Source organism: Stenella coeruleoalba, assembly GCF_951394435.1.
Source record: "Stenella coeruleoalba genome assembly, chromosome: 6".
Taxonomy (NCBI): domain Eukaryota; kingdom Metazoa; phylum Chordata; class Mammalia; order Artiodactyla; family Delphinidae; genus Stenella; species Stenella coeruleoalba.
Window position 1 is genome coordinate 82,449,224 of NC_137151.1, and position 19,685 is coordinate 82,468,908.

General features: G+C 35.5%; 1 protein-coding gene across 7 annotated transcripts in view; it reads left to right on the plus strand.

Annotated features, from left to right (window-relative positions):
* GULP1 (GULP PTB domain containing engulfment adaptor 1) overlaps positions 1-19,685 on the plus strand; it is a 266,852-nt gene that overhangs the window by 14,547 nt on the left and 232,620 nt on the right. Inside the window, exon 2 of one of the 7 annotated variants that reach the window (XM_079924614.1) lies at positions 17,745-18,094. The exons of the other annotated variants lie outside the window; for them this stretch is intronic. The gene's annotated coding sequence lies outside the window, so the exon portion shown is untranslated. The remainder of the gene's footprint in view (positions 1-17,744; positions 18,095-19,685) is intronic. 7 annotated transcript variants of the gene reach the window in all.

Consider the following 19,685-nt stretch of genomic DNA (forward strand, 5'->3'; position numbering starts at 1 on the left):
CATGCCCCTTTACACAGCCCTGCCCACAAGAGGGCCAAGACACAGCTCTACCCACCAGTGGGCAGGCACCAGAAGCAAGAAAACTATAGTCCACAGCCTGTGGAACTGAGTCCACAAACACAGGTCAGAACCTACCCTGGGACCAAGTGGTCCCTGGCCCTTGGGTGACTAGAAGGGAGTGTACTGCTGGGACACATAGGACATCCCCTCCAGAGGGCCACTTCTCCAAGGTCGAGAAACGTAACTAACCTACTACATACATAAAAATTACAAATAGAAATTTAAACAGAATGAGATGGCAAAGGAATATGTTCCGATGAAGGAACAACATAAAAAACTAAGTGAAGTGGAGATAGGCAATCTACCCAAGAAAGAGTTCAGAGTAATGATTGTAAAGATCATCCAAGAACTTGAGAAGGGAATGGATGCACAGAGCGAAAAGTTACAAGAAGTTTTTAGCAAAGAGTTAGAAAATATAAAGAACAATCAAACAGAATTGAAGAATACAGGAACTGAAATGAAAAAGACACTAGAAGGAATCAATAGCAGAATTAATGAGCCAGAAGAATGGATAAGTGTGCTGGAAGACAGAGTGCTGGAAATCACTGCCACAGAACAGAATAAAGAAAAGAAAAGAAATGAGGACACTTTACGAGACCTCTGAGACAATATCAAACACACCGACATTTGCATTATAGGGGTCCCAGAAGGAGAGAGAAAGAGAAAGGACCTGAGAAAATATTTGAAGAGATAATAGCTGAAAACTTCCTTAACATGGGAAAGGAAGCAGTCCCCCAAATGCAGGAAGTGCAGAGAGTCCCAGGCAGAATAAACCCAAGGAGGAACACACCAAGACACATATTAATCAAATTGACAAAAATTAAAGAGAAAATATTAAAAGCAACAAGGGAAAAGCAACAAATAACATACAAGGGAATCCCCATAAGACTATCAGCTGATTGTTCAGCAGACATCCTGTAGGTCAGAAGGAAGTGGCATGAGGTGTTTAAAGTGATGAAAGAGAAAAATCTACAATCAAGAATACTCTACCCAGAAAGGCTCTTGTTCAGATTTGATGGAGAAATCAAAAGCTTTCCAGACAAGCAAAAGCTAAAAGGATTCAACACCACCAAATCAGCTTTACAACAAGTGTTAAGGAACTTCTCTAAGCAGCAAAGAAAAGGCTACAACTAGAAACACGAAAATTATGAAATGGGAAAGCTCACCAGTAAAGACAAACATTCAGTAAAGGTAGGAAATCATCAACACAGAAATGCAGGATATTTTAAATGCATTTGAAATTAAGAGATCAGCAACTATGTATATATACATAAACTACTATATGTATATATACATAAACTACTATACCAAAACCTCATAGTAACTGCAAACCAAAAATCTATAATAGATACACACACAGAATAGAAAGAGGAATCCAAACACAACACTAAAGATAGTCATCAAACCCCACTAGCTTAAAACATTGTGTAATTTGAACTGGAATATATCTTCTCCTTCTAGAATTTTTTTGTTTTTTTAAATATATACAAATGAAATATGGTGGAAGAAAATTTGTAATATAAAATGTTAACATGAAACAAATAAGAAACCCTTAATCCTAAAATTATGTAGGAGAAAACTATTTTTAACTTTTTTTTTTTTTTTTTTTTGGTGGTATGTGGGCCTCTCACTGTTGTGGCCTCTCCCGCTACGGAGCACAGACTCTGGACGCGCAGGCCCAGTGGCCATGGCTCACAGGCCCAGCCGCTCTGCAGCATGTGGGATCTTCCTGGACCAGGGCATGAACCCATGTCCCCTGCATCGGCAGGCAGGCTCTCAACCACTGCACCACCAGGGAAGCCCATATTTTTTAACTTTTTAGTGTATATACATCAACACTCTTTTTCTTAATTTTACAATTGATACATGCTCTTGAAACAAGTTTAAGAATACTGAAGAGTATAAAGAAAAAAAATGAGTCTCATTGACTGATTTGATGACATTTCCTTAATTTTAAAAATAGACTTGGTTAGGAGTTTGGGATTCAAATATACACACTACTTATGTATAAAGTAGATAACCAACAGAACCTACTGTGTAGCACAGGGAACTACACTTAATATCGTGTAATAACTTATAATGTAAAAGAATCTAAAAAAGATTACTCCATGAAATCTTGAATCACTTTGCTGTACATCTGAAACTAATACAACATTGTAAATCAACTATATTTCAATAAAAATTAAAAAAGAATTGGGATCATGGGCTACATATTGGTTTGTAATTTGACTTTTTTCTAGTGATGTGATGGACCTCAGCAGCTGGCTTAGGTGTGTACTGGTATCGGGGTAGGAAGAAATTGAGAAGAATCCTGTCAATATCATTTTATGATTTCAAATTCATGTTACTTTTAAGGATAAATGTAGCATGCTGTGGATTGATAACATTTAAACAGATAGTAAGTAATCAAAGATAAATCATCTGGCAGTGGTTTCTGTCAGAATCATGATTTATTTTTCTCGAGTAGACAGATGACTGAGGAAGAACCAGTAAATTATAAACTGCTCAGCACAAGTGTCAGTCTTTGCCCCTTTGCTTTATCTTACACTCTCAAGTCTTGGTTCATTTTTCAACTCAATAGCTGTGTCTGTGATTACTGGAGGCCTGAAATTGGATCATTTAGGTCATTATTTTTGGATGCACACATTAGCACCCACATTTGCCTGAACTCAACTTATTTTGGTTACAAGAGGAGGCTGCATCTGTGAGTCTCTTCTTGTCTAACAGGCATTAAAGTAACTTAGGCCTCAAGGATGGGATCTATTTTTCAGGTCTGGTGTTTAAAATACATCATTTCTATGAGGGGCTAAGAGCAAGCTGCACTGTGTTTTGTAAATTTGCATGTGAAAATGGTTATTACAAAAAAGTGTTTTAGAAATGAATTCTCCTCAGTATTAAAATTAAAACCTCACAAAAATCAGTTTTTGATAATTTTTTTCGCCCTAACACTTGTAAAAGAAATCTCCTCTGGTTAAAATTTGGAAAACAAAGAAATGTACAAAGAAAAAAAAGAGAGCGAGAACAAACCCACAAAGCAGAAATGCACTGGGGCTTGGTTTTACTTTTATTTATGTACCCCCTCTGCATCTTATATACTGAACCTTTGCAAAAAAAGGTAAAGTGAAATGTGTAGTCTGTGGGATGTTATGGAAGATTCCAGATAAGTTATTGAAGACTTAACTGAGTTACAGATAAACTTGACCTCTTACCAGATATTTCCATGCTGTGTAGTCTTGCTTCTGGCTCCATCATTTACTAGCTTAGGGCTCTTGGGGAGATAATTTAGCATCTCTGGAACTTTTTTCTTGAATGTAAAATGAAGATAATGACATGAACCTTGTATGTATCACTGAGCGGTATAAAACAAGAATCTTCAGTAGCACCAGTAAGTTTTCATGTAGCTTTCTCCTGTGTGTGACTTAAAGAAAAACACACAACCTAAGAGTTGTGAGTTTAAGTCTTATTCAGGGATCTTAAAAAGGACGATAGCCTGGGAGATAGCCTCTAAACAGCTCTGAGAAAACTGCTCCAAAGTGTAGGGAAGAAGCCAGTGTATATATGATTTTTGACTAGGCAGTATATGCAGTCGGGCGTACATCGTGGTAAAAGATTATTGCTAGTCATGAAAAACAGATAACTCCAGTTAATGATTTTAGTGCTTTTCTATGTATGGGAAGATGCAAGAATCTGGATTTATTAAAATTCTTCCTGAGATATACATCTATCGAAGGAGGCTGTTTTTCCAAAGCACAAAGTGCATCACCCTGTTTTTCATTTTGAATTCCTCTCCAGGTGCACAGTTATTCAGTGGCTGCAGTGGCGAATGTCTTAATCCTTGTAGAACCGGATGGTTAGCAACATTCTACATGTCTCCTCTCCCTTGGCACAAAGATTTTTAGAGTTTGCACTGTCTCTTTTGGGCTTGGAGAGCAGACAGCAACAGATTTCCTTGTTCTTTTATCAGATCACCAGCAGGCTTCTGAGGATCAATTAATGGTTAAAGTTCCTATTGTTATTTTTGAAATTGTACCTCTTCACAGTTTGAGTCCAAGGGCATTTTTCTTTATCAGTCTGTATTTTGGGACATGTGACATGAATGATCTCTATGTTAGGAAGAAATTAAGTTGTGTTAACTTCAACTTCCAACCCTGTATAAGAAAGCAGCTTCTGACAATGAATCAAGATTGATTATTCGATAGTGACGTTCTCTATTACTGAACCTATTTGGAGAAAGAACAAATAGCTATGGGTCAGGGCTGCTATAGAAAAGTATCCTGCAGCTTGTCTGTAGCTTGAGACATTAGGTGAGAAGATTTCTAAGATCCTACTGTGATAATAGTTGAAATTTAAATGGAGTCATCATCTCCTGGAAAATAAGGGAGAGCCAATAATTGTGTGCTAAATGGATTAAAGCTACTGGGATTCCTACATTTAATCATGTAGACCTTCATTCATTCAAAACACTTTTCAAGCTTCATGCTTATATAGCAGCTACAGTGCTAGATACCTCCAAAGTATCCTAGTGTCAGAGAAGTGTGGACTCACAGGTTTAATCTGCCTGCTGCAAGTGCAATTTCTTTGAAGTCTGAAATTCATTTGAATCTGAACTTCTACCTACAAACTTGGTTTTAAAGTAAAACTAATGTATTTTAATTACAATGAGGCAATACCAGTCCTTCAGGATTATGGACTATTAATCCTGTGTCTTCATTTACCCCTTGGCTTGATGTTACATTTCCCTAATAGTATATGTGTCTCTGTTAGAGTTCTATGGCTGTGAGCTGTGGTGAGTCCTTCAAGGTTTTCAGACAGAATAAGAGCAAGGGAAAAGGAGGGAAGGAACTTGATAAACTTTGTATGTATGAAACCTTATGGCTTTGGGCAGGATGGAATGAAGAGATAACGAGAATAAAAGTATGGAACTAAGTTAGGAAATGTTAAAATAGTCCAGGTGAGAGATGATAAGGCCTTGAATGTAGGAGCTATCATAATGTTGGAAGAGAATGAATTGTAGTGATGCTTAATTTATAGAATTGTTGGCTGATTGAATGTGAGCATTTTAGGAAGAAGGAATAAAGAGGCTCAGTGCAGACTTGGATTGTTTGAGTAGACTGTGGTAGTACTATTCATCAAGACAAAGGAATACAGGATGAAGGACGTGATTGGAGGGAAAGACTAAAAATTCCACTTTGGATTTTTGAATTTGAGGTGTTTAGGAACCGTTACAGAGAGATGATGCCCTATAGCAAGCTGGATATGCCATTTGGAAATAAGGAGAAATCCTGGGATGGAGATATAGATTTGAAAGTTATCAACACTGGGTGATTATTAGTACCATGAGGTCAGACCCTTGAGAGCATTGATAGTTAAGGGGAATCAGAAAATGAAAAACCAGCAAAAAAGACTGAGAAGAACCCAAACATGAAACTGAAGTCTTTATTCCGCAGGGGAGTCTTACCCACCTGGGAGGTAGATTAATAGAGATCTAAACTAGAATCATCTTGTAGGGGGATAGGAAAGAAAAGACTGACTTGCCAAATATTTTAAAAGAACTATTTTGTGCTGTTAAAGGTAAAGGCCAAATTGCACCTAACATAAGGCAGGTATTTCTAGAACTGGCCAGTTTAGCTGGCCAGGGCTTCATGTTCATTTTGGGGTTGTGGCTTTCTGTGTTCACACAGCTCCACTCTAGAAACTGAATACAGATTTCACAGATTTGGCAAAATGAACCTCAATCCTTGGTCAAAACATGAAGTATTATAGGACTCCCTAGGTTACCCCTGATTCCCCAAATACTATCTCTACAACTCTACAACTTGTCTCCACAAAGTATTCTCAAAGGTAATGAAAATTGTATTGCGGAGTTATCTGTTCCTGTTTGTGACTCCACGTTGGGCTTTTCTGATTCCCACGCCATTTTGAATTTGACCAATCATTGAAGTAGGGGTACCTAGAAGTAAATATGAGTGGGTATAACCAGTTTTGCCAAAGTAGATTTTCCTAGGTTATTGAAAACTATTTACTATAGGGTTATATTAATGTTAATTAGAAAAGCATTTCATTATTTTATGATTAACATTATAAACCTGCATCTATATGTCAAATATAGTTGTATTAGTACACATATTTTTTATCTTAAATCGCACTGGATTTTTATAAAATAATTCTGCTGGAAAATAAAGAATTGAGAGAGAGCACTGAAGTAGATTTTAAACCCTACTTTTATTCAGATCTTTTCAGAAAGCCCCTTCAGTATAATTCAAAAACAGCATACCTAGAATTGCTATTCTCTTTACGTCATAAGTTTTTCTTTAAAAAACAGGACTTAAGAAGATTCCTTAATAAGATACTTTTAATTTTTCTTCTTTTTAAAAATTTTTCATAGAAAGGAAAATGAAAAGATAAAAAATGCATATAAAGTAATCTTTATAAATTAACTTGGTAAGACACTGGTCTTGGATATAGTACAGAAATGGGTTCTTTTAGCACTTTCTCTAGAGTCATTTTTAGTGCATTTTTAGTTGTGGACTCTTGAATTTTCTACTTGATTCTTGGTACAAACTGGGTAGCCTTCATCAGGTTACTTAGTCTCTCTCTATGAATTTTGGGGAGTGGATGAGAAATAATGTATTTAAGTGTGAAACTACTTTTATGCTTGTATTTCTTGCTCACTGTAGTGAAAGCCCTACAAGAGCAGGGATTGCTGTTTGTTTGCTTATCTCTAGGGACCAGAATCTAAAAGAGTTCCTGGCACAGTAGGCATTCAAGTATTTGATGAGTGAATACAGAAATAAGAAATTCAAGATCTAGTTTCCTTAAGATAAAGTGTGCCTCATCCAACATGCATATACTAAAATAATGTCTTGGTAAGAGCTGTTAGAAAGATGCAAATGTTTCAGATGCAAATGATGAACTGGGAGAGGACACACCTGTACATTGACCCTTAGCCTATCTATTACATGAGGGCTATTGCTTGGGAGAGTCAGTTTTTATCTCAGAAATTTTATTAGCAGAAATCATTCAAACTCTGCACCATGAACACAGCCCTGCAGAATCTTGCCTTGGCTATCTCATTGCTCCATTGCACTCCATGTGAAGGAATGAAAGAATTTTTCAGGGCCCACTTTTTCTATGATTATTTAAGATTATACATATGATTTTACCTATGTGAGGACTTCAGTCCTAAAAACGCATTTCTTCTCAGATTGAATTGGAATAGGCTGAGGTTGAATGAAATAGAAATTATGTTTTTACAAAATATGCTGGATGCAAAATGTAGTTGACACTGTCTAGTCAATTGGTATTTCACTTGGTAATTGGGGGAGCAAATTCTAAAAAGTGGTGATAACTGAGGAGAAATATATTTAGCATAACTTAATAGTAACTTGGCTTGCATGTGTTTGTTGTAATAACACATGGATTTATTTTGATATCTTTTACTATTTTTTTATTATTTCAAGTTTATTTCTCCATATCATGGTGCAGCCTGTCAAAATGGTTATGTGTTGAGAAATGTCACTTACTAATAAAGTATGAGAAATAAGGACTAAACATGTTTTGATTTATTAGCTGATGCCATATTCATGGATAAATCTCCTTGAAAAGTTGAGGAGGACACTGGTTTCCTTTATAATATATAATAATATACCTAATCATATGAGTGTATGACTATAAGCATATGTTTTTATAAAGATGTATTTATAGTATATTTTAAAATATACTTTTAAATATATTAGTAGATTTGTATTATTCTTTTTTGGGATTGTAATATCTATATCTACACATCCAACGAACAGGAAATGTTTTTCTGAGAATGAAATGATAGTTCTGTAAAGAGATTGATTTTATAATCACAGCTTTTTCATTTCCAATTTTTCATTGTTCATTTCTTTCACCTGATTTCACTATTTACCCTAATTGATGAATGAGAAAACTTTATGATACCTGCTTAATTTTAGTTGGATGAAATAACTAATTTTCATCTGATTCATTTTTTGGTTCCTTAAAATGATATGTTAATAAATGAGAAAAATCAATCATAAAATAGCAAAGTGCAGTTATTCCTGCTCAGAATTAAATAAAGCAGAATGGAGAAAATTCAAAATATTTCTTTAACTGTTCATCGACTATTGCTGTACATACTACTTCAGTGAATCAGAGTAGCCCTCATAAAAGTTGTAAAACATTTATGGAATCCATTTCAAAGATGGTATAAATTTTTTATAACTATTAGGAGAATTTCTGCGTTCTTAAAAATGTCTTAAATGCTCTAATGCTGTCAGCTGATTAATTTTCAGACAGGAATCAAAGTGAAAGTGTCAGTAAATTCCCAGTAGTAACTGTGGTGTGCTGATGGTATTCAATTGTTCTTTTCTTTCAATAAAGTCCATATATGGAAATTTAGCTCAATATATCATTTAATTTATGAGTGATATTTGTTTTCTAAAAAGCTTTTAAGCCTACGAAATAACTTCTGTAGGATTTCTTTAACTAGCAAATTCCTTTCTGGGAGTATGATTAAAGCTGTTACAACAACTTTTAAACAATATGTATCTCATATAAAGCAAGATATTTGTATTAAGTGTTTATGGACCATAGCAGAGTATTTGCATTTTGCTTTTGAGAAAACTCATTAAAAAAAGTTATTATACATGAATGCATTCTCATTATAAAAGATTCAAATACTCCCAAGATCTAGCAAAATATGTTTACCTTCGTGCCCTCTCACACCCATGATCCTCAGGGTAAAAATTGTTAATAGTTTAGTATGACTCATTCTAACACAAATTCTACCCATTTACAAATATACACCTTGATGTTAAAAAATTAAAAATGGGATCCTAATGTATAGTCTTTTAATTTGGGTTGGAGGAGATCAAGATATTTTGGAATTAAGGAGGTATGATTTGTACATGCCAAGGTCACTATTATTTGGAGCATCTACCCAAGTAGCTGTCACTGTTGCCCAGTGTGAGTCTCCCCAAGCTACTCTAGCATTTTCTTGGCATAGCATCTCTGAGGAATGGGAAATATGTCCATGAGAGAGTAAAATAATTGTATATAAGTCAGTTCCTTCACCAACAAGCAGTAGCTTAAAAAAAATAGGTATCCTTTTTTCTTTTAAGAAAAGAAGTTTTTTGGGAGTTCCGTGGTGGTGCAGTGGTTAAGAATCTGCCTGCCAATGCAGGGGACAGGGCTTTGAGCCCTGGTCTGGGAAGATCCCACATGCCATGGAGCAACTAAGCACATGTGCCACAACCACTGAGCCCGTGAGCCACAACTATTGAGCCCACATGCCACAACTACTGAAGCCCGTGTGCCTAGAGCCCATGCTCTGCAACAAGAGAAGCCACCGCAATGAGAAGCCTGTGCTCTGCAACGAAGAGTAGCCCCCGCTCGCCGCAACTAGAGAGAAAGCCCCCGTGCAGCAACGAAGACCCAACGCAGCCATAAATAAATAGATAGATAGATGATAGATAGATAGATAGATAGAAAGAAAGATAGAAGTTTGTTAAGTTTGCTCACACTTTTTTTGTATGTTTGTGATCATTACTGGTTTGGCCCCATATTGCCTTTCTCATATTAACCACACGGTAAAATGCTTGTTAGATACAGTACTTTAGATTGTTCTTTAGTTGATTCTGATCTTTCTTATTCTCTCCCTCCCTCTCATTTGACCTCCTGTGATTTTCCTATCTTCTCCTATCTTTAACCCTAACATTTTGGAGCACGTTTGATGGTGATGAGTTTAGAAAAGAATTTCTCAACCTCCAGATAATTCTTAGTTGTTGGGTGGCGGAAGGGTTATTCTGGGTATTGTAGGCAGTATCCCTGGTCTCTACCCATTGGATCCCAGCACTATGCTCCCAGTTGTGATAATCAAAAATATCTTCAGATGTTGCTAAATGTCCTCTGGAGCCAAAAGCACCCCCAGTTGATGCAAATGTCCCCTGGGGGTGCATAATCAACCCACTGAGAACCATGGTTTAGTAGCATTTCTAAACTCTTTATTTTTCTGGCATATATTTTGCAGGGGTAGATAGCTATCCCTAATCTAGTCCATAATATGTTTTGAAGTGTCATTAAAATTGTATAAATAGGGACTTCCCTAGTGGTGCAGTGGTTAAGAATACGCCTGCCAATGCAGGAGACACGGGTTTGAGCCCTGGTCCAAGAAGATCCCACATGCCGCGGAGCAGCTAAGCCAGTGCGCCACAACTACTGAGCCTGCACTCTAGAGCCCACGAGCTACAACTACTGAGCACGTGTGCCACAACTACTGAAGCCTGTGTGCCTAGAGCCTGTGCTCTGCAACAAGAGAGGCCACCGCAATGAGAAGTCCGTGCACTGCAACGCAGAGTAGGCCCTGCTCGTCACAACTAGAGAAAGCCCTCACACAGCAATGAAGACCCAACGCAGCCAAAAATAAATAAAAAATTAAAAAAAAATAAATGTATTTAAAAAATTGTATAAATACAACACTGTTAAAACTTCACTCCATATATGTGTAATTATCTTTAACTCACTTAGAAATAGATAGGTGTTTGCTGTATAGTTAGATTAAAAAATGTATATATGAAAATATTTGCTGAGCAAAAGCCTTCTGCAACTTGAAAGAAATCTCCTCACCTGTCTATATAGGTGAAATCTGAAACCTGAAATCAAACCTTCTTTCTTATGTCTTGAAAAAAATTCGTTGAGCACCTTAACTCTTAGAACTTTAAAAAAAAATATGCATTTGGCCTATTGCAATGCAATGTATAAACATGTATTCTTAAATCAAACCAAACTACCTTCCAGAATAGATCAGGCATCATAGAGTCTAAATATGTATGGGTTTTTTCATACATAGCGCCTCAACATTTATCTTCAAATATGTAAATCTGTGTATATTCAATATAAATGGAAATAACATAAACTAAAATTTTAATATTTTATCTAAAATTTGCAAAACTCTATTTTAATAATAAAAATCCTATCCTATAAACTATCTAGGAAATATTCTCAGACACAGTTATCTTTGAAACTTTAAAAAACTGACCTTTACAACGAAATTTAGACTACTTCAAACAGTGTTTCCTACACTTGTAGACTTAATATTCTTATTTCCGCCCTTAGTATATATTCTTATTTAATTTCCTGTCGATTTTAAAAGAAATTTGTACTGTAGTCAATTTTAAAAGAGTTACTTCAAGCTTTCCCCAATGTGTATTTAAATCACTTTCTTTACAGAAACAACGCTTAAACTTTTTTGAAGTTAAAATTTGAGTGTTTTCAAAATCCAAGCATTATTTTAATGTATCAAATTATTCTTTTCAACACTCCTGTCTTTAAATCTGTACTTTCTCATTCTGTTTTTATAATTTCTCTTTTGAATTACCTAGTCCAACTTAAAAGATTTGAGAATGGCAAATCTAATAGAAAGATGAAATATTTTATTTGTTTTCAAGCTAATATAAAACACATTCTGGACATCAATATTATATTTAACACTAATATAAATTCTGACTAAAGTAATAGAACTTATTCTTCATAAACTTGAGACCAAGTAAGAATTATTAAAAAGTAATATTCTGATAAAAATATGTATGCCACTGTTTAATGGATATTAACATCTATGTTCACACTGTCATGCTAAAGCTATTTTTCATATCTAAGTCTTTATTGTGTCACTGGCAATATCTGTGTGTCACTTGTATAACTTTAATATTTTTATTCAAATACCTGTCAGATATATTTAAAAGGGAAATATGTAATGGTCCATATTTTTTTCAGTACACATTAAAATAGATAGAATGAAAAGGTTACTCAGGAATCACTTGAAGTCATCTGTTACATCACCTGCCACATTTTGGGAAACACTGATTTGAGGGAAATAATCTGTACATTATAAAATGCCTTTGATTTGCAGAGGTTTGACAAGGTTATAGAAGTAAGAATTTTCCAGAACATGACCAAAAATTCTTCTGCTGCGTTATTTTGAAATTTTATACACAGTGATTTCTGTAAAGTACTAATTATTATAGAACATAATTGAGCCTAACACAGTTATGTCTTAGAACTCTTTTTTGGGAGAAGTCGGGCGGTTGGCATTGGCTATTAGGTGGGGTTGTAAAGGGAGTAACAATAAGTAACAGGGCTTCTTTATTTTGTTCTGTTCTCATGACACGAACTTTAGTAATACCTTAGGGGAGAGAGTTGAAGCTGATTCCAGTTTGTTTAATTCTGAGTTTCCACAAGAATGACATTAAAACAGTTTATAACATGTGGCTGGGTATAATATTCATGGTGGTTTATTATATTCCAAATTTGTAGCTGCTCTTTTGCCAGGCACTTTAGCTGTTTTTCAGTCTTTCACAGCACTACGATTCTTCCCTACCTTTGTCATTTCAGCTGTGTCATGCAGGTTTATTTTGGAAATGTGTATCGACTAAAGTTTCTTATGCCACCCTCGCTTAGCTCTGTGTAGTGAAGGTCACATTTAATTAGAATGTAGACTTTATGGCTGAGAGGTACATTAAAACCAGCCAATTTCCATTCCCACTGCTTCTCTGACCTGAATTTGGCCTTCACTACCCCTTTCCTTGTAACTTGAAATTCTGTCTTAACTTTTCTCCAGCCTTTGGTATTTTCTCACTCTAGTTCATTGCAGCTCTGAATTTGTTTCACCCTGGTCAGAAGCCTTCAGAATCTCATCTTTGCAAAGACCTCTTTATCTCTGCTTTCTGTTCCCACCACTATCTGCCCCAGTCCTCACATGTTCTTGTAATCTACACAAGCTATAGTCATTGAGCCTTTTGGAGATTATACCTGTGCTGTTACTGTCCTCTCTTCTCATTCACTACTCTTCTTGAATACCAAAGTTATTCATTTGTCTGTTAATATCTACACTACTTTTCAGGCTCAGCTTACAGTTTACATTTTACCCCTCACCTTAGCCTCCTTGGGTTCTCTTTTAACCCCACACAAACATGACGTACTATCTCTCTTCTCCCTGAATCACCATTGTACTTCTTTTTCTTATTGTTTAAAAAATACCGTGATTGTAATCTCAGTATAGAGAAAGGCATGGGTTTTTGAGTCTGCTCAAAACCCTGTGTAACTGCTGTGAGCTGGGACTGTGTTGCGTCATATATAGATGGTCCCTGACTTTCAATGATTATGAATTTTTTGACTTTACAATGGTGCAAAAGCGATACATATTCAGTAGGAACCATACTTTGACTTTTGGTCTTTCCCTGGGCTTGCAATCAGCTGTAGGATACTTTCTGATGCTGGGCAGCGGTGGGGAGCTACATCTACCAGTCAGCCACGTGATCATGACTGTAAATAACCAATATACTTACAACCATTCTGCACCCATACAACCATCCTGGTTTTCACTTTCAGTACTGTATTCAATAAATTACATGAGATATTCAACACTTTATTATAAAATAGGCTTTGTGTTAGATGGTTTGCCCAACTATCGGCTAATGTAAATGTTCTGAGCACGTTTAAGATAGACTAGGCTAAGCTACGATGTTAGGTTAGGTGTATTAAATGCATTTTCGACTTAGGATATTTTCAATTTAGGATGAGTTTATCAGGGCATAAGCACATCATAGGTTGAAGAAGATCTGTATTCTTTTACATTCTAGGGAGTCTATTTCTTGCACACAAAGCTGTAGTTGGCAATGAATGTTTTAGAAGGATGAAAAACCACTTATTTATGAAGGAATGTTATTTTAGTATTTATTCAAACAATATCTTGAAGAATCTCAATGTTTTTGCCACCCACAGGGAAATAATTTTCTTTCCAATAAAGTGCACAGTTAAGGAGTTTATGAGCAGGAATTGAATGAAAATACACCCCTGAGAAGATAGCTGAAGATTTTGTATGTGTACAAAATTGGGGAAAGGGAAGGTTTCTTTCATCATCAGTGCTTTCCTATTTTTTTTTTTTTTTTTTAGTCTGTATGTATCTATTAAATGTATTAGTCTCACTGCATTTTAGCGTCATCTGTGGTCACTTATGACTACTATGCTAGTTTCCAATTTTTAAGAGGGAAATTTCAGAGGCATGGAATCTGGAGATTACAGGGCATCCCGATATCTCATTCTTCCATGATTTATTTACTTTCTGTGCAGCAAGTTACCAGCAGGAAAAGAGCTCGCATGTTTGCAAATAGAAAGAATATCAAATGATTTATTAATTTGATAATCTGTTAATTGTTATATGTTTAGGCTCCTGAATGTAATAATTTGCTTTTATACTTTCTTATATCTTCACTGAAACGTTATCATTGCAACATACGTAACATAGCAAAATTTAGTACCAGGTATACTTGTCTTAAACTTAGACCAAAGTGCTAATGACAACAATAGGAAAGGGGATTTAATGATAAGATATATTAAATCTAAAGTCTGGACCTCATGCTGCTTATGCAGAGAGGTGTCTGTGATTACTCTGAGCACTTTTTTATATTTACTCAGGACTAAATGAGTAAATGACTGAATGTCAGCACTATTAATTAAATTTGTTGAAGAGTCTCTGATGCCCCTGAATCATTTTCCAGGGGACATTCTGAAACTAGACTTGTTAGCAATAATTGCTTAGTGAACATAGAAAATGCTTTGTCTTCAAGAAGAGTAATATTCAAAGGAACCTCCTTCTAAGTTATACATGAGCATTTTTTCTCCCTCCTTAGAGGCCTGTTTATTTTAACTGGAATTTTAAGACTGAATATAGCAACTTAGGATCCTTTAAGTTTGTACCTCAGCTTAATTACTTAACCAATTCAAAAACTGATTTCCTTTAGAAGCATCTTCTCATTCCTAATCTACTGAAGTCAATGGCAAGTATATTGGTGCTAAACGAAGCTATTGCATACTGAAACTTTGATTAATATATATATATTTCCAAAACTCAGTGCGGTAGTATCTCTTTGTATATCCTTAATGTAGATTATATGGAATCGTGTCGATATTCCCTACTTTGTGAGAATCTGGGGCATTTGCCAGAAATATATGAAGCCATGACTATAGTTGGAGGACTCCTTAGAGGACGCAGTATAATTCTTGATTATATGTTAGACTGGCAGCTTTGAATACAATGGGGATAGTAAAAGGAAAAAAAATAAAAGATTTAAGTATGGCTGTTGTTACTTCATGCCTTGTTCAATCTCATGTTGTATCTGGCCAAACAGAATTATTTTAAGTTTGACTTTCTTTATTGTTTCTGTCAGAGATTCATATTTATACGTAGGAGAATTATGCGTGGAAAAAACCCTATAGTTTTCTGTACTGAACCAGTATTCCTAACTGACTGTTAACTTTTCTAAATTTTTGAGTGCTCCTTTAGAAAATGATTGTAATATTATTAATCTTTCTTAAATTTTAAGAGGAATATATAAATACCTTGAAATTTTATTTTATGTTTAAATATTTTTTGTTAGCTTTCTTTTTATAACTTTATTTGGAAATAATTTCCAACCTAGAATAAATTTGCAAGAATAGTCGAAGGGGTACACTATACCTACAGTAACCTATTGCTAATATTTCACTTATGTTATCATTCACGCTCTCTCTTGAGTGTGTATGTGTGTGTGTGTGTATAATATATTCACATATTATATACATGTGTATGTATACCTTTTTTCTAAACCATTTGAGGGTGATGTTTAAAAAAGTTTTTTTCTGGTAAGCTTTCTTATCTCCTTTGTTTTTGAATATTCATGTTCATGATTTAAGCAAGACATTTTGGTCTGATTTAGTCGGTGATAAACAGAACATTCTGGTAAATTTGATTTTCCACTATTAGTCATTTTAATCTTAGTTACAATTTTTTATGCTCAATTTATAAGACCACTATGAAAATTTGTTGAGCAGTGGAGCTAGTATATGCCCTTTCTTCTATCTACGTTTGAGGTATTTTGACTAATAGTTCCAGGGCAGGGGATAAAGGGAAGGGAGGTACACGGAGAGCGTGGCATTAACTCTCCATAGGGTAATGTTGACTGTTTGAGATAAAACCACTAACCTTGTCACTTAGCACATAGTTATTACTTTCATGTTAAAGGTGGATTTTAGTCTGAAAATTACATACTGAGCACAAATGTTTCTCAGCTGTCACTCTTCATAGATCCCTGATTTCCAAGTGTTTTGACTAATATTTTGTTTTGCTACTGATTTCAGTATTCTTTTATGCACTGCTCCAGATAACAGACTAATGAGATACCTGTATATGTTCTGTAATCTTAAAATACTGTTTCAGAAGGACTGTGTTATTACTTTCTTTGCAGTTTCTTGCTATACTTGAGAAGGCTTTTAATACATGCTGACTGATTTAGATGATGCTGTGACCCATACAGCTGCTCTGCTTCGTCTTTTGTTAGCTTACTCCTCAAATCTGCGTTACCAGCAAGGCAGTGTCCTAGGTCACCTGATGAGATGCTTGAAGTTTTCTGTATGTTTAACGTGTTTGATCTATGGCTAATACTTCAGAATATATACAGTCAATATAAACTTTGAGTTTAATAATATTTTATTATTTCATACATCTGATATTGAATACTCAATACTTTGCCTATATTATCTTTAGTTTTTACCGAAATCTTACAGATTAGTGAAATTATCTTTGCTTTAAAGATGAGAAAAATGAAACTTAGAGGGTTAAAATAGTTTGCCTTTTAGATAATAATACTTACCTACTGGGTTATTTGAGAATCAAGACACTATATGTCTGTTGTTGGTTGTTGTTATTACTCTTATCAATGCCAACTTATCAACCAGCGGCATAGCTGAGGTTCTGCCTTATCTGAATCTACAGTGTATGTTGATTATATTTGATATCTTTGAAATATAAATGGAGTGAACACAATACAGTTTTTTTCTTTTGTCCACAAGAAATATACTTTATTTATTTATTTATTTATTTGAATTGTGCACTTTATTTTATTTTATTTTTATACAGAAGGTTCTTATTAGTCATCAATTTTATACACATCAGTGTATACGTGTCATACAGTTTTATTTATTTTCCTTATGCAGCTGTGTTCTCAATTATTGCAAAGAAGCCAGGTGTTAATGACCTTCTGGAATAAATTTTCATTATTGGCTTTAGCTTGCAAAGCAATCCTTTAATGGTCAGGGCTAACACCGTGTTTCATGCTGAAGACACTGTTCCTAGAAGCTCTGCAACAGATGGTGGCCATCGTGTAGACTCAGCACAGTTCTCTTGAGCAGTGCTGCCAACTCAGCATAATTCAGCAGATAAACAGTTTGCGTATGTAAAGCATTGGTCTGCACTGAAGAGATTTATCTGTAAAAGCATGGGGGAAATAAAAAGAGTCTTACTAAAATGGGTTGAGGGCTCTAGCTGAACTTTGTTCTTTGTGTGGCATTTTGAGTTAGATTTGAAAAGCATATGGCCGGAGACTTATTTCACCATAGGTCCAGTTAGCAAATCCGGAGACTTATTTCACCGTAGGTCCAGTTAGCAAATAGCCTGGTGTCAGAGTCCACATAAACCACAGGTTTATATTTTGCATTGAGAACATTTTTGTCCGCGGGCACTGTGCTTTACAAGTGCTCACATGAGGGCAAGATGCCTGGTGTACAGAACATGCAATTGATGACTGCCTTAGGGAATAATAAGAGAGAGATGAGATTTCCGTGCTAACAAAGGACTCTTTGTTTCACAGAAATTTTCATCATCTTGGACAGGATTGTTTGAATCCGGTAATGGATGGATGGAGCCTGCTCTGCTTGTGCCTATAAATTGGAAATCATTTCTATGTGACATGTGGAAACTATTTCTTTGGGAGAAAAGAGAAGTGCTTGCTTTTCCGATGTGCCTTGTGGATTTCCCTGGGACTGCTCAGTTGACAAAACTTTCATTGACTGGATTGGGACTACAGAGGTGATATACTGTGAAGTTAATGGATTTTAGGCTTCAGGGCCCCTTATCTTCCCAGGATTTTTCCAAGACCTTAGGCCTTATTCATATGATTGTATGTAAAATTTGCAATTAGGATGTTTTAAACATAATCAGGTAAGATTGTGATCTTTTTGCACACCTACTCCTCTCTGTCATATTTCCCCTAGCGCAGATTGTGTTAGAGTGGCCATGGTCAATTTTGGAATCTGGCTAATGGGATGCTGAGTTGGAGATACATTTATTTGGGGCTTAGTGGGATATATTAGTGTGAGACAATATGAAATTGCTATTTTTGGAGGTTGAAGATGATTGAACATTGGCAATTTCATATGGTCACATGTGGTTGGAAGTTACTTCATTGTATAATTAAGTTATTTCTACTGTCCTGGTAAAGGACTGTTCTTCCAGAAATCTTCCAGCTGCTCACTGAGCCTGCATACCCAGTGTGATGAGTACATGGACAGAGGTCATTTTGTGATATGCACATGTCTTAAGAGCACGTGGTGCAGAAAACATGTGGATAGAGGAGAAACAACAATAAAACTTTGATCGACCCGCATAGAGGAAACTTTGCATTATCTTTCTAGTCTTCCCATAGAAAGCGATATAAAATCCTTGAAATATGAAGAGGCACCCAAAGTGTATAAGCCAAAACAAAACAAAACGCCAAGTCATTACTAGACATGAAAGAAGCATGTCTAGTAATTACTTGAAAACCTATGCAACTTTTCTGGATTTTTGTGATAACTGTCAAATTATTTGTTTGTGGTATTTTGAAATTTATTTACTTAAAAGGCTCCCCTGCCTCCACTGTATAAGCTTCAAAGTTCACAATACTTGGATCTGCCCCTAAATGGGAAGCATATGGAATGGGGCCCCAATAGCAAACAGATTTTTTCCAGGAACCCGAAGATCCTTTTCAGAGATTATTTTTATAACTTCTTAAATTGGAGATCAAGCATAGTAACATAACTGATTTTCTTTCAGAGGAAAAAGGTGTGTAACAGGATGAAAATAGATTGGAAGAGTGATACTAGAGTATATAAGGTGATGTTTCTATGGTTAGGATTAAATTTCAAAAACCATAGCAACTCAGTCTACTTCAATCTGTCTCTATCTTCTCTCAACCTTGTTTATCACCATCTTCCCTTTCAGGAAAATAAAGACAGATAGGTATCTTCAGTGAAAGAGATTCTTAATGAAACTGGGTGTGGGTGTGAAAGACCTTCTCAAAGGCTGTCTTCTAGGATTTTCCATTCTGTCTCCTGATGTTATGTTACCCTGATAGCTTTTTTTGTTTATTTTTTTCTTGGAGGTGGCCTGGGAGGTGCTACTAGAATTAGCAAATACATTATTTGTTAATAAATTCTCCATCAACACGAATTCCTCAGTTTCCACAAGTAAAACAGATGTTTGCTCTTCTGCCCCATTGTTTTATCTTTTCCTCTAATTGTATCAACTTTGGGGAATCTGGGAAACTCTAACAAAAGAAGTAATGCTCTTATTGCTGCATACAATACAAGTCCCCAAATGACACAAGTAATTTAGAAAACTAAGGAATCAGAAGTTCTACTAATGTTTGTTCCTCAAAGAGCTTTTCTTTAATGAACCCTTGCCAGGGAGATGAAGGGTCTCACGAGAAGCCTTGCTTGATTTATTCATGGTGGATACAAGTATGTAGGACGGATGATTAAACATTTAATAC